The sequence below is a fragment of the Pleurodeles waltl genome, chromosome 5 (assembly GCF_031143425.1).
Source record: "Pleurodeles waltl isolate 20211129_DDA chromosome 5, aPleWal1.hap1.20221129, whole genome shotgun sequence".
In the NCBI taxonomy this organism is placed as follows: domain Eukaryota; kingdom Metazoa; phylum Chordata; class Amphibia; order Caudata; family Salamandridae; genus Pleurodeles; species Pleurodeles waltl.
Window position 1 is genome coordinate 161,215,950 of NC_090444.1, and position 26,841 is coordinate 161,242,790.

Here is a 26,841-nt window from a genome sequence, read left to right on the forward strand (position 1 = left end):
TATGTACCTTGTTCACTTCTCTCGTAATCCTGGGACATAGATATCTCAACTCTTCTTCCGAGTAGGACTCTAACCTATTCACACCCATAGTCCCTTCCACCAATTCTTGTGCTTCCATGTTCAACCTGACCCTATTCAGATAATCTTCTCCCTTCCCACTGACTGAGCTTTGTGTGGAATTCAGACTGTTGAACCACTGTGTCAGCTGTTGCGCATTCAACCCCATCAGTGTAGCATTCACATCGACTGCCATTGATGGTTGCGGCAACTTTTCAGTGTTCGATGTTAGAGGTATTATCAGTGGGGGGCTCGACCTTACCACTGTCGACTGAGCACATATGGGACTAAACTCCATCAAGGACCCAGATCCGGTTGGCTGAGCCACTATCGGAGTTATCCCTGGAGTGTTTTCTATGCACCTCCTTTCTGTCCCACTCTGCAGCATTGATCTCTGACCGCTCGTACCTAAGTTAGGCTGACTGTACAAAGGTACCGGCGGACCTACAGTAATGGGTAGCGATATCGCATCTGGGTTTTGTCCATTTCCCATGTTCTGAGACATGTTCATTCCCACACTATGGGTCATCATTGCCGGCATGCCCATCTGACTCCCCGTCATCTGAGCATGTGCTGTTCCCCCCTGCATCTGCTTTTGAGGCATCAAAAACTGGGTTAATTCAGCTTGTGCCATTGTTGGGTTGTGACCATTCTGTCCTCCCATTGCGGCTGGATCTAGAATCATTCCCGTACTGTTGTCTCTGCTGTAGTACCTTGGGATCTGCGGCTGATAATTTTCTGCCGGTTTCAACATGGGCACATCTGGATATATTCTCCTAACCTGCGGTATCTGCGGGGTGAACAGTAAACTCGGGTCCTTAGATCCCAATGATGCTCCTGAACTCTGAGTTTCACTGTTCTGTACCGGTGCCGGAGGGGCAGAACTGGTACTTGGACCTTGTCCACTCTCTGCATAAGGTGGTGGACGGTCGTTCAGCAATTGCATGATTAACTCCTCATCCTCTAACTCCTCTTCTCTTCTCAACTTTTCCTCGTCCTCTCTATCCTTGGAACACCTCCTGTTTGTCTTACAGGTAGCTTTCTTACCTGTCTCCTCTTCTTCCTTAGTAATTGCGGGAAACAATTTTATCCCCTGCAATACATCTGACCTCCACACCTTCTGTGCATTATCCCACCTAGCGTCCGCTAGTGTCTTTTCTACCTTCCTTATCCTAGTCTCGAACTTATTTTGCTGCTGCTGTCTAGCCATTAGTTCCCAAATTGCTAGAGCCTCAAACTGTGCCGGCCTTGGAGGTACCTTCATGTCGTACATCGCGAATCTCAAATTCTCTAGGATCCTTATATTGAATGTCCCATGGATCGGAAACGCTACGCTCCCATGTTTCTCTGTCAGCTTGTGCCATTGCTTTAGCCAAAGACACGGAGCTACCCCCTTTTCCTCCATTACAATGTAGGCTGGTGTGCCTTCGGGCGGCGTCTCCTCTCCTACGCTCGCTTTAATGTAAGACTCCCCCTTCATCGCACTCCTAAATGCTTTAAAAAATTTCATTTTCTCGTCTTTTATTTCACAAAGTTTGTAATCAATAGGTGACTTTAATTCCCGGAATACTCTTCGCTTGCCTTTCCCTTTCCAATTGAGCCCCCCGGACTGCGTCCAATCCGTGCGCGACCCTTCTCTGCAACCAACCTATCCCAGCGCGGCTCCTAGTGACGTCACACTCACACCCACTGCGGCTGACAAAGCCTCGCGGCTTGTCCCCCTTCACTCAGCTCCTCTCGTAACAACTTCTGGCATGTATCGCGAGCTACCAAAAATTATAAAACAGATCTGTCGGTTTACTACAGGAGGGGTAACACAATCGCTTCAGGACCTTAGGGATTTTTCACTAGCCTCGGCAGTTATTCCATCTTTCTCGGTCCCCACGTTCGCAAGCAAATCTGACCCGCAGACTCTGCTCTCAACTTGTCAGTGATCTATTCTAGTGCACTTAGAATTTTGTCAAAGCCCGAAGTCGAAGTTTCTTTCACTCCCTTAACACACGTACCGACTTGTTGACCACGCCCGATCAACCTACTAAACCGACCAGACCACAACATAAAACAAGTGTCTCGTACACTTTTCAACATACTCCGGAGTCTCTTGACTTCGCAGGGCCCGTCTCAACAACAACAACCACGTGGACCTTTTTATGCACGAAGCGCCACATGCACATGAAGTTCGACGACTTCACTACTCTCACACTCGGAGTCGCACCTCCGCTATTTCTATGAAGTTCGACAACTTCCCTACTTCTACACTCGGAGTCGCACCTCCGCTATTCTCTAAAAAAAAAAAAAAGAAAATCCTCGCAACCTTTTCACACAATCTGCGGCAATAAGCTGTGCAAGCGCAAAATCCTAACTTCACTCATACCATCACTAGTACCGCCAACGCTGATCTCACACCTCCATTCTCTTCATTCGCAAGCTCCGAGATCCCGGGAAAGTCGCGGGGGACTTAGCCCATCATCATTCTGTCAATCTGTTTTACCCAAGAAAAATCTAATTCAACTTCTCGAGTGGGCTCTCAAAGGGCGTAGCCGTTAATTCAACACCATGTACTCTAAGAGTACGGGGTCCCAAAAGGCGAAACCGTCCTCTGCTACCATCTACTGATAGAGCGTTCCGTACTAGTAATTTTCCTGTATTTTGGACGCTCTTTAGGCTGATGAATCTTTTGGCTAAGTGGGACCCTCTCCACCCTTAATCAGTCAATTTAATCAAACCAATACTCAATAACGAACATAAGCAATGCCCTGATCAACATAACACTTAACAATTAATCCAGAATACATTTCGGCGAACCCTGACCTTTCAGTCAGGAATAACCACACCAGTTTATTCAAAGTTAGTGAATTTATTTCCCTATATTAACAAAGCTAGCACAAAATAGATGTGTCTCAACACCAAATGATAAACGTAAATGAACATTAGTAGCTGTCCATAATGGCGAAACAAGTGCAATCTATGCAACATTTGAATAACAAGGCATTCGATAATAGCAATGCAAATCACTAGAACTATAATCTGTAATGAGCTAATTGCATACATTTAGTCAGCATAACAAGGTCTCAAATTGCATCGTGCAACAAAAGGAATCCTCATCTAACCTCAAATTAGCATCGGCATGTGGGACTTCATGCAAAAACAATTTAGCAACATTAATTTAGAAAACTCCTAACTAGGGCTCTTATCAAAATCAGCAGTTGGTTACCTAAAAGAAACACAATGCAATTGTACAATTTCCTTTCATATTTACCAATTTCAATCAGCATTCAAGGAAGTCTTCGTCTCGCAGGTACCGTTTCTCGATCAGCATGGGACGGGGCAAAGGGGCAGGGGTGGACGGGGCAGTTGCCTCACGGCGGCAAGATAAACTACTACTTCATGCAAAGGGACAAATCAAAGTTAAAGTCTCTAGGGTAAGAATCATTTAAATCTCTTTCTCTCGATTAGAGAAAGCATCAAAGTCTCTTTCAAAATGGCGTCGCAGCAAGGTGGGCCATAATAGCTGCAATGTCCAAATGTTCGTAATCGCTGGCAAAAGTGGCTGCTTCCTTCTCGTGCACCTGGTTTAAATAGACACCAGTTCAAATCCAGTAGGGTCTTCCATTGGAGGGTTCATAGGTTAGCTTCAAATTATCCAATCAAAAACAACAGTTCTCAAGCTTTTACTTAAGCATACATTATCCTTGGAGACGGGTACGCAAGTTGCAACATTTTATACCAATTAACTCACTTTCAGAGCTTCCATTGTCCGCACCTGCAGATTAAGATAAGCATGTGAACGATCACAGTGGAAAAGTACAGCTTCAAGCAGAAATACATGTTTAATAGCACATTGGAAAAATACGAGCATCTAAACCGTGAGACAAGGCAACTAGGCCAAAGCCTGCACTAAAGTAATGCTAAGCTAAAACATTTCAAACAAGCAAATCATATCACACGTTTACTATTATGTCGGATTAATGCAATTCTAATACATCACGTTATATAAAGCACGCTTATAAACGTTGGCAAACTACTCTGAGGGCACATTCTGTCCCCGTACAATCTTTATTAGTTCGTTTAAAGTCACACATGATTATTTCACACTACGTTTATGCGTTAATAAATGTAAAACCTTCATTTCTGCTTCATCACCAGCTCCACAGAGATAGAGGCAACTGGAATGTAGTTATATATCAAGTTATACATTACACATAAATAACTACAGGTGCTCCAGGTAGTTTGACCGCTATGTTTGCCTTCCGGACACTGAATGTAACCAAAAAAAGAATGTTTCCTTTCAATGCAAACGTGGGAAGGTTTTTTTTTAGCATCTCGAACCAGAAAGAAAATCGAGTGTTAGGTGAATGCGGAATAACCCCGGGTACTTCTGGTTGGTTCTTGCTCGGTTCCCCCAAGACTAGTTTGAAGCCGCACTGAAACTGTCAGCAGGCATAACCTGTAAACTAAGCACTTAGGTTAAGTATTCCCCTTCGTAAGTACCCACAATATCAAGAACTGCTCTAGCCTTAATCTCCTGACAATGTAAAAAGGCATCTTTTCTCATTTCAAATGAGGCACCAACGTCACTTTTTCATTAGAATATCTTGAATTTATCACATATGCAAGTGTAAAAGTGGAATGGCATATTTTATCAGTTATTCCGGGAAAAACAAAGCCTCGACAGTGTTGTGCTGAAAAGTCAACACAAAATTAACCTAGAATAACTATCAAAAGACAACAGTAGCGCTGCATATGAACATAAATGTCAAAACCAATACACGGCGCTTAACATATGAAGCAGTTCAAAGAGATTTGCCAACCTCGATTGTACTCACTGGAGATACATAAATCTTTCCGGCGCATAATTTCCGAGTCTTTTGACATTTAATACAGAGTCATTTATCATCTCGCACATAGCGTTACTAATCTCGTGGGTCGTGTGTGAAGTTTAACGTTTCACTTTCTCACCGTTTGGCTCGGGGAGTTTCTCGGCAGTAGAAGGCGTGAATTCCTAGTGTGTTTTTCACTCCTTATTTCTAGCCACATACTGATTTATGTAATATTTCACGTGCCAGTAAGAGAAAAAAACATTAGTTGAAGTAAAGCAAGGGTACCTAGGTCTACACATCAGTCGGTTGTACTACTGATTACCAGAACATCCACCGCAAGAATATCGAAGACAAAATATTGTGGGACAAAATATCGAAAGGCAAGTGCATATGCCTGACTGCTCGTGCCAAGCTACCAGAGGGTGGGCACAGGATGATTTGGATTGCGTGTGACTTACCCTGACTAGAGTGATGGTCCTTGCTTGGACAGGGGTAACCTGACTGCCAACCAAAGACCCCATTTCTAACACTGGTGATCAGCGGTGAGGATAGGACTTGTATTTGTGCAGTGACATACAGTAGCTAAATATTTCACTACCTACCCACAGTTGAAGGTCAACTTGATTTTTATCTTCTCGGCAATTTCGTTTTTCCTCTCAATGTTTGACTAAAACCCTCATCCAACATGTCTCTGGTTGGGGCTCACGCAGGAGATGAAGATTTTGATATGGCTATGCTGGAGACCTTCACTGTTAAACAGCTGAGGGTGTTCTGCAGGGATATGGGTGTACCTACCCAGAAAGCTTCCAGGAAGGAGGAATTCCAAATGGCGCTGAGGGCCTAGACAGAAGCCCGAACAGAGGATGATGTTGAGGAAGAGGGTCCAGAGGATGGCCCCTCAGAGGATTTTTGGCCATCAGTGGATGAGATTACCGCTACAATTGTGCCCCCTGCCAAACCAGGGAGCAGTGTCTTTGATCAAGGCCTGACCGCAGAGAAAAGGAGAGAGGAAAGAGAGTTTCAATTGCAGACGGCAAGGTTGAAAATTGAGGCTGAACAGGAGGAAAGGAGAGCAGAGAGAGAAGCCAAACAGGCTAAAGGTGAGAGGGCAGCCAGTCAGGCTGCAGCTGAGAGAGCCTTAGCTGAAAATAAACCTTTGGTGGCTCAAGAACTGAGTGTCAAGGAGCTGGATCTTAAGGCGAAGCAGTCTGAGTCCAGCAGTAATGGTGGCAGCATACAGGCAAGACCTGTTGGAGAAAAGAACGTTCATATACCTAAAAATGTTGTGCCCAGTTATGTGGTGGGAGATGACATTGATAAGTGGCTGGCTGTGTATGAAGTTGCACTAAGGACTCATGGGGTTCCTGTAGAGCAATGGGGGGCAGCCTTGTGGTGGTAGGTACAAGCTGTGGGGAGGGACACACTTCTTACACTGGATCCTAGGGATCAAAACATACATGCACCCATAAAAAACGCTTTACTTGCCCTCGTCACGAGCCGCCTGGACTACGGCAACACCCTCTACGCCGGGACCACAGCCAAACTCCAAAATCGCCTGCAACGCATTCAAAACGCCTCGGCCCGCCTCATCCTCGACATACCCCGCAGCAGCCACATCTCCGCACACCTGAGACACCTGCACTGGCTCCCAGTCAGCAAAAGGATCACCTTCCGACTTCTCACCCACGCACACAAAGCCCTCCACGACAAGGGACCGGAATACCTCAACAGACGCCTCAGCTTCTACGTCCCCACCCGCCTCCTCCGCTCCTCTGGCCTCGCACTCGCTGCTGTCCCTCGCATCCGCCGCTTCACGGCGGGTGGGAGATCTTTCTCCTTCCTGGCGGCCAAGACCTGGAACTCCCTCCCCACCAGCCTCAGGACCACCCAGGACCACTCCGCTTTCCAGAGACTCCTAAAGACCTGGCTGTTCGAGCAGCGATAACCCCCCCTTTTTCCCCTAGCGCCTTGAGACCCGCACGGGTGAGTAGCGCGCTTTATAAATGTTAATGATTTGATTTGATTTGATTTGATTTGCCAAGTTTGGGCTGACTCCTGAGAAATACCATCAGAGGTTCAGGGACAGCACCAAACTCTCCATACAAGCTTTGGTAGACTCTTTTGATTTCTCTGGCAAGGCACTGAAAGGATGGGTGCAGGGCAGCAAAGTAGATGATTACACAGGGTTATTTAATTTAATTCTGAGAGAGCATATGCTCAGTCTTTGTTTTACAGCGTTGCACCAGCACTTGGTTGACAGTAAGCTGACTGATCCCAGGAATCTTGCTGCGGAGGCGGACCTCTGGACTAGTACCAGAGTGTCCAAAAAGGTACCTGGGAGTGACCCTAAGAAGGGTGGTTCCAGTTCCCCCCAACCGAGTGAGGGGGAGGTTAGAGATGACCCAGACATGTCCCAGAGTAAGGGGGGAGGAAAGGGTTCCCATGCCCCATCTGAGAAACAGGGTGGTGGTTCTTGTGGGCAGTGGCCCAAAGCATCCCATTCCCAACCCCGCTGCTTTGAGTGTTCCCAGCTAGGGCACAGGAAAGGGTACTCTGTCTTTCCAAAGTAACCACCCCCTGGTGGGACCTCTACATGGGTGGCCAATGTGGCCTTAGGGGAAAGTAGTCCCCAGGGGCAGGTCGTCTCTTTTAGTTGGGAGGTGGACTCAGAGGGTAAGCTGGTGATCCCTGAGGGTGGGAGTCGTCACTTCTACCAGGTGGGAGTGTATGGGGTCCCAGTCAACGCTCTGAGAGACACAAGGGCTAGTCTTACCATGATGGTGGAGAGACTAGTGTCACCAAAGCAGTACACTGGCCAGGTGTGCAGAGTGACTCAAGCCATTGGCCGTGGTGTCCCTAGAGTGGGGTGGGGCGGTGATAGTTAGTCCCCAACTGCCCATTGACTGCATTCTGGGGAATGAGTTACCCTTAGTGTCAGGAGAACTGAGATGGTTGACCCCTAAGGGTGCCACGACAGTTCAGCTGTCTGACAGTACCACTCCCCAGAGGAGGGTATGCAAGCCCAGATGTGGAGGCAAGGTGAGGAAGGACTCACCTGTGTCCCCTGTCCAGCCTCAGGGTACAGACCCTGAGCTGAGAGACCAGTGTCAGGGACCCACCCCTGAACTGGTAAGAATGGAGAAGGAGTACAGGACCCCTGGGGCTACTGTCCCCCATTCTGAGATGCTTCAGGAGCTCCTTGGGAGCACCCTACAAGCCCCCCCACTGGAGGAGAAGCTCATCGAAAGGCCCCGCTCAGGGCCTCCACTTAGCAGTGGATGATCTGTTGCCTGGCTCTGGACACTGACAGCTGTCAGTGGCGTCTGTTGCTTTCTGTCCCTGTGGACAGAGTTTTCCCTGGGTTGGGGACAGAAGTCAGACCCAAGGAATGGAACAGGCCACATCACTTCGTTGGCCATGGTGGTACCGTCTGCATACTGGGATGCATCTGTGAGCAAATTAAAGTTAGACACTTCACAGATGGGGTCCTCAGGTGATGAGAAGGGTTCCTCATGGGTCAGTTCAGTGGCCCCAGAGAGCATAGACAGAGGAGCCCCACTGAGTGAGAAAGGCATAGAACTGGCAAGTGCCCCTGGAGTAGTGGGACATTGTCCATGTTCTATCACTTTTACGCAGGGAAGTCCATCAGAGTGTTGATTAGTCTACCCCTGGCTTTAGGCTGACCCATTCTGCAGGGCCACCCCCAAACTTTTTGCCTTCCTACTCTTTTTCTGACCTCATTTTTTCTGGCTGTAGGACTCTGCACACTTTACCACTGCTAACCAGTGCTAAAGTGCATACACTCTCTCCTCAAAACATGGTGACATTGGCTCATACCCAATTGGCTTATTTAATGTACTTGTAAGTCCCTAGTCAAGTGCACTACATGTGCCCAGGGCCTGTAAATTAAATGCTACGACTGGGCTGCAGCACTGGTTGGGCTACCCACATAAGTAGCCTCCTTACCATGTCTCAGGCCTGCGTCTGCAATGCCTGTGTGTGCAGTTTCAATGCCACTTCTACTTGGCATTTAAAAGTAATTACCAAGCCTTAAACACCTTTTTTTGAAGATATAAGTCACCCCTAGGTAGCCCATAAGGCAGGGTACTATGTAGATAAAAGGCAGGACATGAACATGTGTGTTCTATGTGTCCTAGTAGTGTAAAACTCCTAAATTCGTTTTTACACTGCTGTGAGGCCTGCTCCTTTCATAGGATAGCATTGGGGCTACCCTCATATACTGTTTGAGTGGTAGATCCTGATCTGAAAGGAGTAGCCAGGTCATATTTAATATGGCCAGAATGGTGATACAAAATCCTGCTTAATGGTGAAGTTGGATTTTGTATTACTATTTTAGAAATGCTACTTTTAGAAAGTGAGTTATCTCTACACTTAAATCCTTCTGTGCCTTCCAATCCACGTCCGGCTAGGCTTAGTTGACAGCTCCCTTGTGCATTCACTCAGACACACCCCAAACACAGGATACTCAGCCTCACTTGCATACATCTGCATTTTGAATGGGTCTTCCTGGGCTGGGAGGGTGGAGGGCTTGACACTTGCGTGTCAAAGGCCAGTAGCCTGCCCTCACACAAAGGACTGCCACACCTTCTGCTGGGACCCTGGCAGACAGGATGGAACTGAAAGGGGACTTTGTGCCCTTCTAAGCCACTCTCTGAAGTCTCTCCCACTTCAAAGGCACATTTAGGTATCTAAGCAGGGTCTCTGACCCTACCAACTTAGACACTTCTTGGGATAGACACTACCTCACAGACACTTCTGGACAAGAAACCTGCTGGTGAAGAATCCCTGAACCAGACCTGCCAAGAGGAACTGCCTGGCTGCCCAAAGGACTCACTGGGGCTGTTTTTCTGACAAGGACTGTTGCCTTGTTGTTGCCCTGCTGCCTTGATGCTCCCTGGCTGTGCTGAGAAGTGCTCTCCAAGGGCTTGGATAGAGCTTGCCTCCTGTTCCCTGAAGTCTCAGGACCAAAAAGACTTCACTCCTGCAACTGGACTCCTTGTGCGGCAAAAGTTAGATGCACAGCCTGCTAAAAACGTCGCACAGCCTGCAACGCGATGAGAAATTCACCGCCCGCCGAACCAGAATGACGCAGCCCAACTTCGCAAGGAGAAGATCGACGCAGCGCCTGCGTTGCGACTGGTACTTCGACGCATGGCCCACCGGATCGACGCACAGCCGACCCGGGACGACGCAGCCCGACTTCCAAAGAGGAGTCGACGCAGCGCCTGCCTTGGGGGAGAAATTTAAACGCAACGCCCACTGGATCGACATAGCGCTTGTGACTTCGCTCCGCAAGTCCAGGATTCCACGCACAGTCCCCGGGGCGCCAGAAAACCCCGCAACCCGAAGAGGAACCAAGTCTGCGCGCCGGAAATTGACGCAAAGCCTCCCCCTGCGTGGAAAATAAAGACGCAAGTCGGTGCGCAAAGGGGCAAAACCGACGCACACCTCCCCGTTTTCCACGCATCGCCTCCTCTGCGGTCCCTTGCGGAGATTTTGAATGCGAACCAGGTACTTTGTGCTTGCAAGAGACCTTCATTGTTTTTAAGAGACATTTATTTGTTTTGCAAAGACTTAAGACACTTTATATCACTTTTCAGTAATATCTCAACATCTACTTATTGCATTTTAATAATTTTGATCTGCATCTTATCAGATAAATGTTAGAAATGGGGTCTTTGGTTGGCAGTCAGGTCACCCCCTGTCCAAGCAAGGATCATCACTCTAGTCAGGGTAAAAGAGAATCACCCTCAGCTAACCCCTGCTTACCCCTTTGGTAGCTTGCCACGAGCAGTAGGCTTAACTTCAGAGTGCTAGGTGTAAAGTATTTCTTACCAACACACACAGTAACTTAATGAAAACACTACAAAATGACACAACACAGGTTTAGAAAAATAGAGAATATTTATCTAAACAAAACAAGACCAAAACAACAAAAGTCCACAATACACAAGTCAAGTTATCACTTAAAAAGCAAAAAGAGTCTTCATGTAGTTTTAAACACACACTAACACTGTTAGCATGAAAATATACTTTGGGTGTGTTAAAAACAACCCTGCACGGGCGAGTGTGCATCAAAAAGGGCTTGCAATGCGTCAATTCCACTCATGAGCGGGACCTTGCGTCATTTCTCCCTTCGTCGGGTCAGGTGTGTTGTTTCTTCTTTCTGCAGGAGAGCGATGCGTCGATCCGGTCAGCACTCTCGGGTCCGGTCAGGCCTTGCGGTGTTTTTATCCGCCCAGCGGTACTTGCGTAGGAAATCCAGCCGCATGATGATCCGAAAACCACACAGCACGGGTTGCGATCTGCCAGCCTCCGTCATTGATGTTGCATGTTGTTTCTCCAGCTTCATGCATCGATTCTTCGATCGCGTTGCAGGCGAGCGTCGGTTTTCAGCTGCGAAGCCGACGGCGCGTTGATTTTTCAGCCGCAGATCGGAGTCGTGTCGATCTTTTCCCCGTAGGGCGTTCTGTGCATGGATTTCTTCTTTGTAGGCTGCCAGCTTCTGCTTTCAGGGTCCCAGGAACTGGATGGGCACCACAGGGCAGAGTAGGAGTCTCTCCAGAGTCTCCAGGTGCTGGCAGGGAGAAGCCTTTGCTGTCCCGAGGCTTCAGAAAACAGGAGGCAAGCTCTAAATCAAGCCCTTGGAGATCTTCACAAGATGGAAGGCACACAAAGTCCAATCTTTGCCCTCTTACTCTGGCAGAAGCAGCAACTGCAGGATAGCTCCACAAAGCACAGTCACAGGCAGGGCAGCTCTTCTTCCTCAGCTCTTCTCCAGGCAGAGGTTCCTCTTGGTTTCCAGAAGTGTTCTAAAGTCTGTGGTTTTGGGTGCCCTTCTTATACACAATTTCTCCTATGAAGTAGGTCTACTTCAAAGCAAAGTCTCTCTTGAATGTGAAATCCTGCCTTGCCCAGGTGAGGCCCCAGACACTCACCAGGGAGTTGGAGACTGCATTATGTGAAGGCAGGCACAGCCTTTTCAGGTGTGAGTGACCACTCCTCCTCTCCCTCCTAGCACAGATGTCTCATCAGGAAATGCAGACTACACCCAGCTCCCTTTGTGTCACTGTCTAGTGTTAGGTGCAACCAGCCCAACTGTCAAACTGACCCAGACAGGGAATCCACAAACAGATAGAGTCACAGAAATGGTACAAGCAAGAAAATGCTCACTTTCTAAAAGTGGCATTTTCAAACACGCAATCTCAAAATCAACTTTACTAAAAGATGTATTTTTATATTGTGAGTTCATAGACCTCAAACTCCACATGTCCATCCGCTCCCTCTACACTTTAATCATATTTAAAGGTAGCCCCCATGTTACCTCTGAGAGGGACAGGCCTTGCAACAGTGAAAAACAAATTTAGTAATATTTCACTGTTAGGACATACAAAACACATTACTATGGCCCTCATTACAACCCTGGCGGTCGGTGATAAAGTGGCGGTAAAAAAAATGGAATTATGACCACGGCGGAAACCGCCATCACAGACAGCCAATTTAACACACTGACCGCCACGGCGGTAGCAACAAGCACCGCAGTGGTAACCGTCAACAGCCAGGGGGAAGAAAAGGTTCCGCCCCCTGTATTAGGAGATACCAATCCGCCACCTTGTTTGGGGTGTTACCAACACCATCAAAAGCACGGCGGAAACAGTACACAGAAGGGAAACGACTCACCTCTGGACCCTCAGGGAACAACCACGACGCCATGGAGCCTGAACTACACGTGTTACCCATACTGGTCTACCTCCTCCTACACCAGGAATACTAATGGCGACGAAGACAACCACGGTGAGTACCGCCCCTAGCACACAGGGGAGGGAGGAGGAAAACGAGAGTGACACACACATGCAACAGGCAACACCCCCACCCCAACACTATACACACAAACAGATGCAGTAACATGGCAACCACCCCATAACCCTCAGGAATAATGCAAGGACAAAAGGAAGTGATTGAAGTGATTGTAATAAGATAAAATACTAGTAATATGTCCTCAAAAATCAACACAGTATATACATATATTCAAATGGAGGGGCACTGCCCAGTCCATAATGTCTGTGGGCCACAGGGCCATATCACATAGGCCAAAGCCCTACTTGCCTCCTGCTTCAACAAGGAGAGAACACTGCTGGGGCATCAGCTTGCAAATAAAAAGTCACATCAGGGGGAAGGGGGGCACCTCAGCTGTAAGATGGTACTATGCCACTGCTCTTGGAGGGGGCAACATGCCCATTACTCTGTCCTGGGGAGTGCAAAGCCACAGTCTCTCAAGTGGGTGGTTTGCCCACTGCTTGGTCCTGGGGAGTGCAAATCCACAGTCTCTCAAGTGGGTGGTTTGCCCACTGCTTGGTCCTGGGGAGTGCAAAGCCACAGTCTCTCTAGTGGGTGGTTTGCCCACTGCTTGGTCCTGGGGAGTGCAAAGCCACAGTCTCTCTAGTGGGTAGTTTGCCCACTGCTTCATCCTGGGGAGTGCAAGGCCACAGTCTCTCAAGTGGATGGCTTCTTCCACTGGTTCTGGAGGGGGCTTTGTGCCCAGTGTGCTTCATCCTGGCAGGGAGAGGGTGAGTGGCTGCCTTCTTCCATTGGTTCTGGAGGGGGCTTTGTGCCCTGTGAAGCAGCACTTGGGGAGTGCAAGGTCACAGTCCCTCTCCTGGCGGTCAGACCCACAAGATTTTTAGTGGGCAGGATGCATGACACTCCATGGAGGCAGGACTACAGTCCATCCGCCGGCGGTGACGGCTGCACAGTGGTGGTAGTGCCGGTGCTGGCGGCGGTGCTGCCAGTGGTGAGGTGAGGCTCCAGCCTTTTCCTTGCAGCCTCAGACGGCTGCCCACTGAGGCTGCTGCTGCTGGCAGTGGTGCTGTCAGTGGTGCAGGTGGCGGTGCAAGTGGTGGTGTTGCAGGTGGTGGTGCTGCAAGTGGTGGGGGAGGCTCCATGCAGCGTCGGACGGCTGCCCACTGGGGCTGCTGCTACTGGCAGTGGTGCTGCCAGTGAAGCAGGTGGCGGTGCTGGCCTAGGTGCTGCCAGAGGTGAAGGGAGGCTCTAGCCCTTTCCCTGCAGCCTCGGACAGCTGAAGTGTCATGGTTGGTGTTGTGTGCTCAGATTCATCTCCAGTACCAAGCCTCTTATCCATCCTGCCTTTGTCATTGCCCTTGGCAGCTGGTGGTCCCTTCTTGCCCATAGCAGATGGTGGTCCCTTCTTGCCCTTGGCAGCTGGTGGTGCCTCCTTGCCCTTGGTAGCTGGTGGTACCTTCTTGCCCTTGCCAGCTGGTGGTGCCTCCTTGGCCTTGGTAGCTGGTGGTGCCTCCTTACCCTTGGTAGCTGGTGGACCCTTCTTGCCCTTGGCAGCTGGTGCAGGCACACTGGCAGTGCTGACGGGTGTCTCCTTGGAGCCTCTCACACCTGGAGTAGCTGCCAAAACTACAGTGGCTGTGGGCTGGGTGGCTTAGATGCTGGCCTGGGTTCTGCCCACACTGGCCCGAAGTGAAGGATGGGGGGGAGGGGCAGGGAAGAGGTCAAGGTTGGAGAGAAAAAGCTTTTTAGGGACACTGGGGCTGAAAGAGGGTGAAGGTTTGGGAGTGGAGGAAGAGGGAGTGGTGGTTGGAGGTGTCTGTCTCCTGTGTTTGGGTGCAGGTGCATGGGCTGGATGCTGCTGTGAGGTGGATGGCTGTTGGGTGTCTGAGCGCTTGCATTTGTGTACTTTGGGAGGAGGGGGCACAGACACAGTGGGAGAGGACACAAGGGACGTGTGCATGGATGTGGGGGTGGTGACTGCCAGTGAGGGGTGTGTAGTGATAGGCGTGATGGTGATGGTGATGGCGGTAGTGGATGAGGATGTCGTGCATGCAGGTGTGAGAAGAGACGCTACTGGAAGGGAGGTGGACGAGGAGGAGGAGGGGGTCACAGTGGAGGTGGTGGATGTTGGTATGTCTGATTCTGGATGGTATTTTTGTGAGTGCCTGTGTGATCATGTGCGGTGCTTGTGTTTGCCTGAACCACTCCTGTGTGTTGTCTTGGGTGCATGCTAGTCTTATGGTTTGCTTGGGATAGGCTGGGGTTGAGGGGAATGGGACTGGGTAGAGGAAGTTGGAGGAGGGAGGCTAGAGACAGGAACAATGGCTGCCATCAGGGAGGAGGCCAGAGCCTGGAATGATCTCTGTTGGGCCGCCACGCCAGAGTGAATGCCCTCCAGGAATACATTTGTTTGTTGCAAATGCCCTGCCAGCCCCTGGATGGCATTCACTATGGTTGACCAACAGAGATCGATTGCAGGAGGTCACTACACTCCTCACTCAGGGCAGCAGGGCTGACTGGGGCAGGGCCTGAGGTGCCTGGGGCGAAGGAGATGCCCACCCTCCTGGGTGAGCAGGCACGGGAAACACACTGGGGGCCTGCTGGGAGGGCGGTGCTGGTAGGGGGACGGCGGCTGTACCTGTAGTTGGGGTAGCCACAGAGGTGTCCGCCACCACCAGGGAGCTTCCATTGGAGGAGGTCTCACTGTCAGAACTGTCCCCTCCAGACTCCGCTGTTGTGCTCCCCTCGCCCTCCGTCTCACTGGTGCCCTCACCGTGGATGCAGCACCCTACGTCACTGGTGCCTCTGCTCCTCCGCCAGATGATGCTAATGCACACATGGACAGGGTGAAAAAAAAAGGGGGGAAGATACAGAAGATGCACTTGGTCAATGCCAGCAACAACACCACCGTTGGCGTACTCAACTCACAGGGAACAACCCTATGCACTAGGCCATGCACTACCAGATACAATGCTAGTCACCAGGCCAGGGGGTACAATGCCAAACACCAATAGCAGCACACCTGAAACCCACAGGACCCTGCCCAGTAGTAGATGCCCACTAGCATTTGTGGGGTTGGAGTGTATCGGAGCCTGCCCATCATGGAACCTACCCTGCCATGTTCATCTTGGCCTGGGGGCACCCACAGGCCCACATCCCCCACCCAGATAAAACCTCAACAAGCGCGATTTCATGATTCTGAAACTGTACTCACCCCCTTGTGGCTGCTTTGGTGCCCTCAGGCGCCCATCCAACTCCGTATAGGCTACCGCCATGATGCGGAACATCAGGGGGGTCAGGTTAGGAAGGGCACCCCTTCCTCATTGGGAGGCCATCCCCAGCTGGCCCTCCACTGTCTTACTTGCCCAGCGGCACAGGTCCTACCACCATTTGCGACAGTGGGTGCTCCGCCTGTCAAAGACCCCCAGGGTCTGTACCTCCTTGGCGATGGCACGCCAAATACCCTTTTTCTGATGGGCCCTGACCTGCAGAAAAAGGTACATAAGAAAAGGTATAAGTCATACTGTCCAGCCTGTTACACTCATGGCCCACCATATCCCTCCCATCCCCTTACGTACAGACATTGCCCACCAAACATGCAGCACTCTGACCCGGACCCTACACCAGGCTTACACACACACAGCACTCCATACATTCATGCCCCACGCATCGTGCTCACAGTTTACTCAACTGTTGGTCTGGAGGACCATAAAGTAAAGGGTACTGGGGTAGGACCCCATCCACTCATCTCTCCAACTCCTCAGAAAGTGAAGGCAGGGGCCCTTTCCCCAGACACTCGAGCCATGGTTGCTTCCAGACACAGGTCACAACAGCATTTGCAGTGTAGATCCTCTCCTGTTGAAGGTCAGGTAGCAAGTGAGTGAACAGATAGAAAATGGCGGTGACGTCCGCAGCGGTGTGTACCCTCACCACCGGCGTACATTATCCATTGGCTACCGTACCCCATAGGGCCCAATGATAACCAATGAGGAGTTGCATGGCGGTCCTTGACTGCCTCCCGCCACTGCGCACAACGTCAGTGGAATTACCTCATTTCCACCTGTCTCTCCACACAGGACAGGTGTCTGCCATTTCAGGGGGGGGCAGGCCATGGCACATAACTGCGTCACAGCAGACATGAGCCCATTTAGGGTCTACAAGTAAACATACTGTTTCTGTCACAACATGCAATGCATTTTACTCTGAGGATGTGTGTGAAAATGATCAGCTGCTCAGCGTTTTGCCCCGTAGATTACAACCACTGAGGATGATTAGGATGTGGAGACATACCCCATGTACAGACCTCTGGTGGTCTTGGCAACAATGGATGACAGGCACCTCACCCACAGACTTGATAGGGCCACAGTTCAAGAGCTGTGTGCCCAATTGGAGCCAGACCTGATCTCAGCTATCCGTCAGCTCACTGGGATCCCCCCTCTTGTGCAAGTCCTATCTGTGCTACATTTCTTGGCAACTGGCTCCTTCCAATTGACAATGGCCATGATAGCAGGGATGTCACAGCCAATGTTCTCAATAGTGCTGACCAGAGTGTTGTCTGCCCGGATTAAACACATGCACAGCTACATTGTTTTCCCCCAGGTGGAGGATTTAGCCACTGTGAAGTCTGACTTCTATGCAATGGGACATATCCCCAACATCATTGGAGCAATTGATGGTACACATATTGCCTTTGTTCCCCCCTGGAGAAATGAACAGGTGTTCAGAAATCGAAAGAGCTTTCACTCTATGAATGTGCAGATAGTGTGCCTTGTGGACCAGTACATCTCCCATGTCAATGAAAAGTATCCTGGGTATGTGAATGATGCCTTTATCCTGAGGAATAGCAGCATCCCTTATGTGATGGCTCACCTCCAGAGGCACTGGGTGTGGCTAATAGGTGAGCCCATGGTCCCCACCCAGTGCATGTTGGTATATGGGTGTGGGGTTTGCCCTAAGGGTAAGTGTGTGGCTAACAGGTATCCCTCGATATTTGCAGGTGACTCTGGTTACCCCAACCTCTCATGGCTACTGACCCCAGTGAGGAATGCCAGGACAAGGGCAGAGGAACGTTACAATGAGACACATGGGCGAACAAGAAGAATTATTGAGCGCACCTTTGGCCTCCTGAAGGCCAGGTTTAGGTGCCTCCATCTGACAGGTGGATCCCTGTGCTACTCACCAAAGAAGGTGTGCCAGATCATCGTGGCATGTTGCATGTTGCACAACCTTGCCTTGAGACGCCAAGTGCCTTTTCTGCATGAGGATGAGGCTTGGAGATGGGCGTGTGGAAGCGGTGGAGCCTGTGGACAGTGACAAAGAGGAGGCAGAGGATGAGGATGTGGACAACAGAACAACTATCATACGACAGTACTTCCAGTCACACACAGGTAAGACACTGTGACTTCACCTTCCATTGCTGTTTTGTGTAGTGAATTGTCTCTCGCAGGCTGCTGTTCCCACTACTATGGCCTCTTACTGTACCCTTTGACATGTCTATTCACAGATATTTGTGCCCTACTCTGGCTCCTGGTGTATTGACTGCAGCACATTACAGGTCATACCTATGTATAAATAACTGTACAGTCTAATTGCAATGTCTACAGATTGTTAAATGAATACATCATTAAATCATTTGACATACTCCATACTTTTATTTTTAAAAAGGGTGTTTATTTCAGTGCTGAGAAGTAAATGGGGATGTGCAATGGGCTTGGGTGATGGTGGAGGAAAGTCCAGGATAGAGTCCAGTCTATTGGGATCACAGGTGCATTGTCTAATGGGGCATAGGAAGGGGAGCAATGGCAGTTCAAGGTGGACAGGGTAACAGAGTGGGTCTTATTTCCTAGCGGGGTCTTGGCAATGTTCTCTGGCTTCTGCCTGGATTGCAGGGACCATTTAAGTGGTGGTTCTCCTTCTGCACGGGGTGGGGTGCTGGTGGCCTGTTGTTCCTGTGGTGGGGCCTCCTGTCCACTAGCAGTGGCGGAGGTGGAGGGATGTTCATTGGTGTGGCTAGTGTCAGGGGTCCGTTGGTGTGCCACTGCCTCCCTCATCGTGTTGGCCATGTCAGCCAGCAGCCCTGCAATGGTGACCACGGTGGTGTTTATGTCCTTCAAGTCCTCTCTGATCCCCAGGTATTGTCCCACCTGCAGCCGCTGGGGCTCCTGCACCTTGGCCAGTATCTGGCCCATCGTCTCCTGGGAATGGTGGTATGCTCCCAGGATCCCTGCAAGTGCCTTGTGGAGAGTTGTTTCCCTGGGCCTGTCCTCCCCCTGTGGCACAGCACTCCTCCCAGCTTCCTTGTTGTCCTGTGCCTCTGTCCCCTGAACCATGTGCACACTGCCACTGACCCCAGGTCCCTGATCGTCCTGTGTTTGTGGGGTGTCCTGGGGTCCCTGTAGTGATGGACATACTGCTGATTGACGTGTCCTGGGGACAGTGGTATGGGCCCACTGGGTGGGTGCTGTGGTGGTGTTTCCTGAGGGGAGAGGGTCTGTGGTGGTATGGGACTGTGGCTGGGTAACTGACTGTCTGGAGGTCCCTGATGGGCCAGGTTGGTCATCCTGATCCAGGCGAGCAGAGTTGCTGTCATCACTGTGGGCCTCTTCTGTGGGGGGACTGGATGTTGTTGGCACCTCTTCTCCGGTGACGTTGTGTGGGGGACCTGTGGGGATGTAAATGCAGTGTTATTGTTTCTGCGTGTGACATCTTGCGCATGGGTATGTTGCCCTCTATGGTTGATATTGCCATGGCAGATTAGCCTAAGTGTGAGTTGTTATTTAGTGAGCTAGGTGATTGTCTCTAGTGTGCATGCAGTGGTGATGGTTGTCCATGCAGGTCTGTGATGTGTGTCCATGCAGGTCTGTGATGGGTGTCCATGCATTGGTGGTGCATGCAGGGCTTGGCATTGGGCTGAGTGGGTTGTGATGGTGGGGTGTATGTGAGGTGGTGGAGTTATGGTGGTGAGGGTAGGGGTGGGGGTTTGTGATGGCATGCAGGTGGAGGGGGTGATAGTAATAGAGGTTTGACTTACCAGAGTCCAGTCCTCCTGCTACTCCTGCCAGGCCCTCATGATTGCCAAGACTTGCTCCTCCCATGTTGTTAGTTGTGGGGGTGGAGGTGGGGGTCCACTGCCAGTCCTCTGTACAGGTAGATGGTGTCTTGCTGCCATGGAACGCACCTTCCCCCATAGGTCGTTCCACCTCTTCCTGATGTCATCCCTTGTACTGGGGTGCTGTCCCACGGCGTTGACCCTGTCCATGATTCTCCGCCATAGCTCCATCTTCCTTACAATGGATGTCTGCTGAACCTGTGATCCGAATAGCTGTGGCTCTACCTGGATGATTTCCTCCACCATGACCCTTAGCTCCTCCTCAGAGAACCTGGGGCGTTGTTGTGCTGCCATGGGTGTAGTGTGAGTGGTGAGTGTGAGGGTGTTTGGGGTGATGTTTTGGGGTATATGCTGTAAGGTGCGTGGATGGTGTATGGGTGATGGTGTTCTGTGGCTCTGGTTCTGAGGGTACTCTTGGTGTCTCTCTCTTTCAATTGTAATTTTTTTAGAGTCGTAAAGGGCTGTGGGTAGTGTGGGTGTGTATTTTATAGTGTTGTGGGTGTGGTGTGTGTATGTGTGGGTGTGGTGTGTGTATGTGTGTCAGATGTGTGTAGTTTGAATTGTCCAATGTAGTGTTGTTTTGTTTGAGTGTGTGTATTTTGAGCGTGGCGGTATGTATGCCAATGGTTTGCCGCTGTTGAATGTCCGCCGCAGTGATTCATGGATCATAATGCTGTGGGCGTAGTTCTGTTGGCGTAACGGTGTGGGTTTTGGTACCGCGATTTTATCACTGACCTTTGGGCTGGCGGGCTTGTGTGTGTGTCTGTATAGTGATGGATTTCTATGTGTAGGTCATTGTACGGGTAGTGGTATACTGCAGCAGTCGCGGTATGTTGGCGGCAGTCAGCATGGCGGTAAGCGGCAATTACAATGTCATAATGAGGGCCTATATGTCTTACCTTAACCATACACTGCGCCCTGCCCTTGGGGCTACCTAAGGCCTACCTTAGGGGTGTTTTACAAGTAAGAAAAGGGAAGGTTTAGGCCTGGCAAGTAGGTACACTTGCCAAGTCGAATTTACAGTTAACAACTGCACACACAGACACTGCAGTGGCAGGTCTGAGACATGATTACAGAGCAACTTATGTGGGTGGCACAACCAGTGCTGCAGGCCCACTAGTAGCATTTGATTTACAGGCACTGGGCACCTCTAGTGCACTGTACTAAGGACTTACTAATAAATCAAATATGCCAATCATGGATAAGCCAATTACATACACATTTTGTATAGGAGCACTTGCACTTTAGCACTGGTTAGTAGTGGTAAAGTGCCCAGAGTAACAACAACAGGAAAATCAGGGTCCAGCTCACATCAACAACCTATGAAACAGAGGCAAAAAGTTAAGGGAGACCACGCCAAGGATGAAAAGTCTAACAATAAATATTATATATTTTTCTAAAGACTGTGTGGTGTATTTTTGTGATGGTATATGGTGGTATTGTATGATTTATTGCACAAATACTTTACACAATGCCTTCTAAGTTAAGCCTGACTGCTCAGTGCCACTCTACCAGAGGGTGGGCACAAGATAATTTGGATTGTGTATGACTTACCCTGACTAGTGTGAGGGTCCTTGCTTGAACAGGGGGTAACCTGACTGCCAACCAAAGACCCAATTTTTAACACTTTCAATAAACACACACCACACAGTTATTTATTATCAAACGAAAACACTAGTCTTAGACTTGTGTTGTGGTTCCTGCAGGAGCCATGTAAGTTCCTCATTCCGTCCTTTAAACCCATTGCCCCTGGATGAAACTTAACATATAGAGTCAAGGGTTCGAAAACGGGGGAATGTGGAGACCAAACAGCCCCTGATCATCCCGAGATGTATGTTTACTCTGAACATGTTCACTGAAAAGCCTGTCATCCAGTTACATGAGGGTGGGAGTAATGATTTCGAGAATACATATCACTCTTCCCTAATTGACATTTAGGGCCATATTTATACTTTTTGACGCAAAACTGCGCTAACGCAGTTTAGCGTCAAAAAAATTAGCGCCGGCTAACGCCATTCTGAAGCACCATGCGGGCGCCGTATTTATTCAATGACGTTAGCCGGCGTTAGCCGCCGGCGCTGCCTGGTGTGCGTGAAAAAAAACCACGTACACCAGGCAGCGCCGGCGTAGGGGGAAAATGGAGTATGGGCGTCCTAAAATGGTGCAAGTCAGGTCGAGGCAAAAAAATCGTCTTAACCCGATTTGCGCCATTTTTTTTCGACGCCCATCCCCCATCAACATGACTCCTGTCTTAGCAAAGACAGGAGTCATGCCCCCTTGCCCTATGGCCATGCCCAGGGGACTTATGTTATTGGGCATAGTGGCATGTAGGGGGGCACAAATCAGGCCCTCCTATGCCACAAAAAAAAATAAAAAAAAACACTTACCCCAACTTACCTTTTCTTCCCTGGGATGGGTCCCTCCATCCTTGGGTGTCCTCCTGGGGTGGGCAAGGGTGGCAGGGGGTGTCCCTGGGGGCAGGGGAGGGCACCTCTGGGCTCCTTCAGAGCCCACAGGTCCCTTAACGCCTGCCCTGACCCAGGCGTTAAAAAAAGGCGCAATTGCGGGGTTTTTTGCCCCGCCCACTCCCGGGCGTCATTTTTGCCCGGGAGTACCAATACCACGCACATGCCTCGGAGTCATTTTTTAAGACGGGAACGCCTCCCTTGCATATCATTAACGCAAGGGAGGTGTTCACGCCAAAAAATGACGCTAACTCCATGAACTTTGGCGCTAGACGCGTCTAACGGCAAAGTATAAATATGGAGTTCGTTTTGCGTCGAATTTGCGTCGAAAAAAACGGCGCAAATTTGGAGCAAACGGAGTATAAATATGCCCCTTAGGTTCTTAGCTTTGTACTTTAAGACATGTACTTCTGGAATTTCTTCAAATATGCTTGCATTTTGCCACTCACATGTATAATCACACCTTTAGCTCGCTGCCTGGTTGAGTCCCCGATCCGGCTCTTTCTTTCTGCAGCTCGATCCTTTCACATATACTACATATGCCTAATTGGGCCCTGTGCTGTCAATCACACTGTACATGGGACATTGCACATTTTCACTGATCAGAGTGCTGACCGTGCTCTGTTAGAGAGCTGTGAGGCCTGCCTGAACACCCACCTCTGCTCAGGCAGGACACTACCTGTCGTGCTCTGAAAGCACAAACTGCCCGTGACAGCCTGGATGAGGTCTCCTTCCCAGCCTAGGCATGTGAAGTTCATGCCTCTCACGTTGACAGGGACATCAATCGCCCTGTCTTGTTTCATACACACGGTAAATCTGAACTGCAGCCCACCCACCCAAGTCCTGTTGGTCTGTTAAAAATCATGTTCTCCCTTTTACCCAAAGTGAACTGAAAAAGGCTAAGGTGTTTTTTGATTTGTGGCTCATATGCCCACAATGAGCACCTCCTGGAATGAACGTGAAATTAATAAAAATATCTGAAATATGGGATTTTAAGATTGCGGTGCTGTGGCAGCAAACTAAACTAAATGCGAACTGGTGAAAAGAATACATGAAAGCACTCTGTGTGACTAACCGAATTAATGTGTGTCATTGAAGCATGTTGCACACAAGAAAGGCAAGTGTTCTGCAGCAGTGGAACGCTTCAAGCCGCCACTCCTCCTGTGCAGACCAGAATGGAACAGCACACCAATAATGAAAGCCCCCAGGCTAAGCATATGCGTGTTTGAGGCTATCCAGGGACTGCAAGGCCCAACGAGTGTGCCGCTAGGAGTACCTTGCCTGCTCAAACTGAACTGTTACTGTTGCAAGTTGTAACAGTTACCAACTGAAACAGTGCTCTTGTGTACAGATGCTGTTTTCTGAAGCCCATTAGCATTTAGCACAGCAAACTGTTCCCGGTCCTATATTTATTCTGCTGCCTTTTCCCCCTCTGAGGCCAGGGGTCTCAATGGGAGTGCCAGATGTTACATTTCTGATCTTTTTAGTTCCCCAATGCCTGGAAGATTATTGCACATGCTCATCTCTTTAGCTTATGTTATTGATCTTTGTTGTACAAAAACGGATTTTGAAGTATAAATTAAAACACAACTCAAGATTATCTTAATTCCAGAACCTCTAGCCTGGGTTTTAAGTAATCTTTCCTCAGTTAGTTAAATGTTTTTGAATTTAAATTAAAAGATGACTATAGGTCTTTCTTTGCTTCTTTTTAAAGTTGCAAATCTTTACTTATGTTCATAAATAGGTTATACACTGCTTTTTTCAAGAACATCTATTATTAGCTCTATGAGAATGCTCATAGAGCAGGTAGGTTGCTTCCTTCGCTCCTCGCTGCTGCCAGCTGCCTCCATTTCCTGCTGATAGATTTCCGGTATTTTTCTTGTTTTCTCTCTCCTCCTCCCGTAGCCGCTTCGTCCCCGCGGCCCCGCCCCCTCCCTCCTCGAAAGCTTACCTTCCCGCCCTAGCTCCTCTGCTGGCCCGCCCCCGCCCTGCCATTGGTTCCCGCCACCCCTCCTCCCAGCTGACACACCCTCCCTCCTCCCCTCTTATGCCAGCCGCAGCGCGGCGAGGACAGTGACCTCCGACCCTGCTTTGAGCAGGTAGGTCGCTTCCTTCGCTCCTCGCTGCTGCCAGCTGCCTCCATTTCCTGCTGATAGATTGCTGGTATTTTTCTTGTTTTCTCTCTCCTCCTCCCGTAGCCGCTTCGTCCCCGCCACCCTCCCTCCTCGAATCCTTGCATTCCCGCCCTAGCTCCTCTGCTGGCCCGCCCCCGCCCTGCCATTGGTTCCCGCCACCCCTCCTCCCAGCTGACACACCCTCCCTCCTCCCCTCTTATGCCGGCCGCAGTGCGGCGAGGACAGCGACCTCCGACCCTGCTTTGAGCAGGTAGGTCACTTCCTTCGCTCCTCGCTGCTGCCAGCTGCCTCCATTTCCTGCTGATAGATTCCTGGTATTTTTCTCGTTTCTCTCTCCTCCTCCCGTAGCCACTTCGTCCCCGCGGCCCTGCCCCACTCCCTTCTCAAATCCTTGCCTTCCCGCCCTAGCTCCTCTGCTGACCCGCCCCCCGCCCTGCCATTGGTTCCCGCCACCCCTCCTCCCAGCTGACACACCCTCCCTCCTCCCCTCTTATGCCGGCCGCAGCGCGGCGAGGACAGGGACCTCCGACCCTGCTTTGAGCAGGTAGGTCGCTTCCTTTGCTCCTCGCTGCTGCCAGCTGCCTCCATTTCCTGCTGATGGATTCCCAGTATTTTTCTTGTTTTCTCTCTCCTCCTCCCGTAGCCGCTTCGTCCCCGCGGCCCCGCCCCCTCCCTCCTTGAATCCTTGCTTTCCTGCCCTAGCTCCTCTGCTGGCCTGCCCCCCCACCCTGCCATTGGTTCCCGCCACCCCTCCTCCCAGCTGACACACCCTCCCTCCTCCCCTCTTATGCCGGACGCAGCGCGGATGCGCCGCTGGCGTGCCGAAGGAGCACCAAAGGCAAGCCCGTCTGCACCCGTCCGGGCCAAGACCGCGCCTAGTGCCAGACCCCCTGGCCAACACGCCCCCCACACCACCTTCCAACATTACACCGCCGACGAACTCCACGCCTTAAACCCAGGTCGTTCCTCCACCTGCTGCTAGTCCACACCAACGTGCACCAGAGGACCCTTCTCTTGCAATGCCTGCAACTTCACCTGCAAGCCAACCCGCGAACACAATACCAAAACAACAGACTGCCACCTAAAATGCATCCTGCTGAACACCCGCTCCGTCCACAAACACGCAATTGAACTCTGGGTCTTACTGACCACTCACTCGCCGGACATCGCATTCCTCACTGAAACATGGATGAACCCTGCCTCAGAACCAGACATAGCAATAGCTATACCAGATAATTACAAAATCACCAGAAGAGACTGCAACAACAAACCAGGAGGAGGAATCACCATAGTCCATAAAAACAACATAAGAATCTCCACCAACTCCAATGACATCATCAAGTCCACCGAGCACCTCCACTTCACAATCTACGTAAACGCCAACAACACACTCAGAGGAACACAGGTCTACAGAGCCCCCGGCCCGAGACCACAGTTCTGTGATGATATCGCCGACACCATCAACTCCCAAGCCCTCGCCTCAACGGACTACATCCTCCTAGGCGACCTGAACTTCCACCTGGAAAATAACAACAATACCAACACCACCAACCTAATCGACAACCTCGCCAACCTCGGCCTCAAGCAACTTGTCACCTCACCGACCCACTCCGCAGGCCACACACTCGATCCCATCTTCTCAACCAGCAATCACGTCGCCTTCAGCCACACCACCGAACTCTACTGGACAGACCACCGATGCATCCATTTCTCCTACCAGAAACCAGTCACTCACCACCACCGCACACAGCCGCCCGACGCAACTGGAGCAAAATATACATGGACCAACTGATCTCCACCCTCGCCCAGACCCCGCGCCCCTGGGACCTAAGACCCCAACACAGCCGCCACCAACCTGCACCACTGGATAGAAGACTGCGCCAACACCCTCGCACTGCTCAAAAAACACCCAAACACCCCGCACCGAATCAAGTCCAGCTGGTTCACCCCAGATTTACAGGAATCCAAATGACGATGCAGAAGAATGGAAAAAAACTGGCACCATGACCCCACCACCTCCAATCGCTTCGCCTTCAAGGAGGCCCTACGCAGACATCACCAATTGATACGCACCGCCAAAAGGACCCACTTCAAAAACCGCATCAACACCAACGCTCACAACATCAAAGAACTCTTCGGCATCATCCAAGAGCTATCCGCCCCGAAGGCATGCTCCAACGAACCCCCGCCATCACAGGAGCTCTGCAACTCACTCGCATCCCACTTCCGTCGAAAGATAGAAGAAATCCACAACAGCTTCAGCTCCAAGTCCCACCAGCTAACTACAAACACCCTCGAACCCTACGCTCCAAGAAAAACCCACCTCCTCCACACCTGGACCCCGGTCAACACAGAAGACACTGCAAAAACCATTGCCACCATCCACTCCGGATCTCCATCGGACCCCTGTCCACACCACATCTTCAACAAAGCCA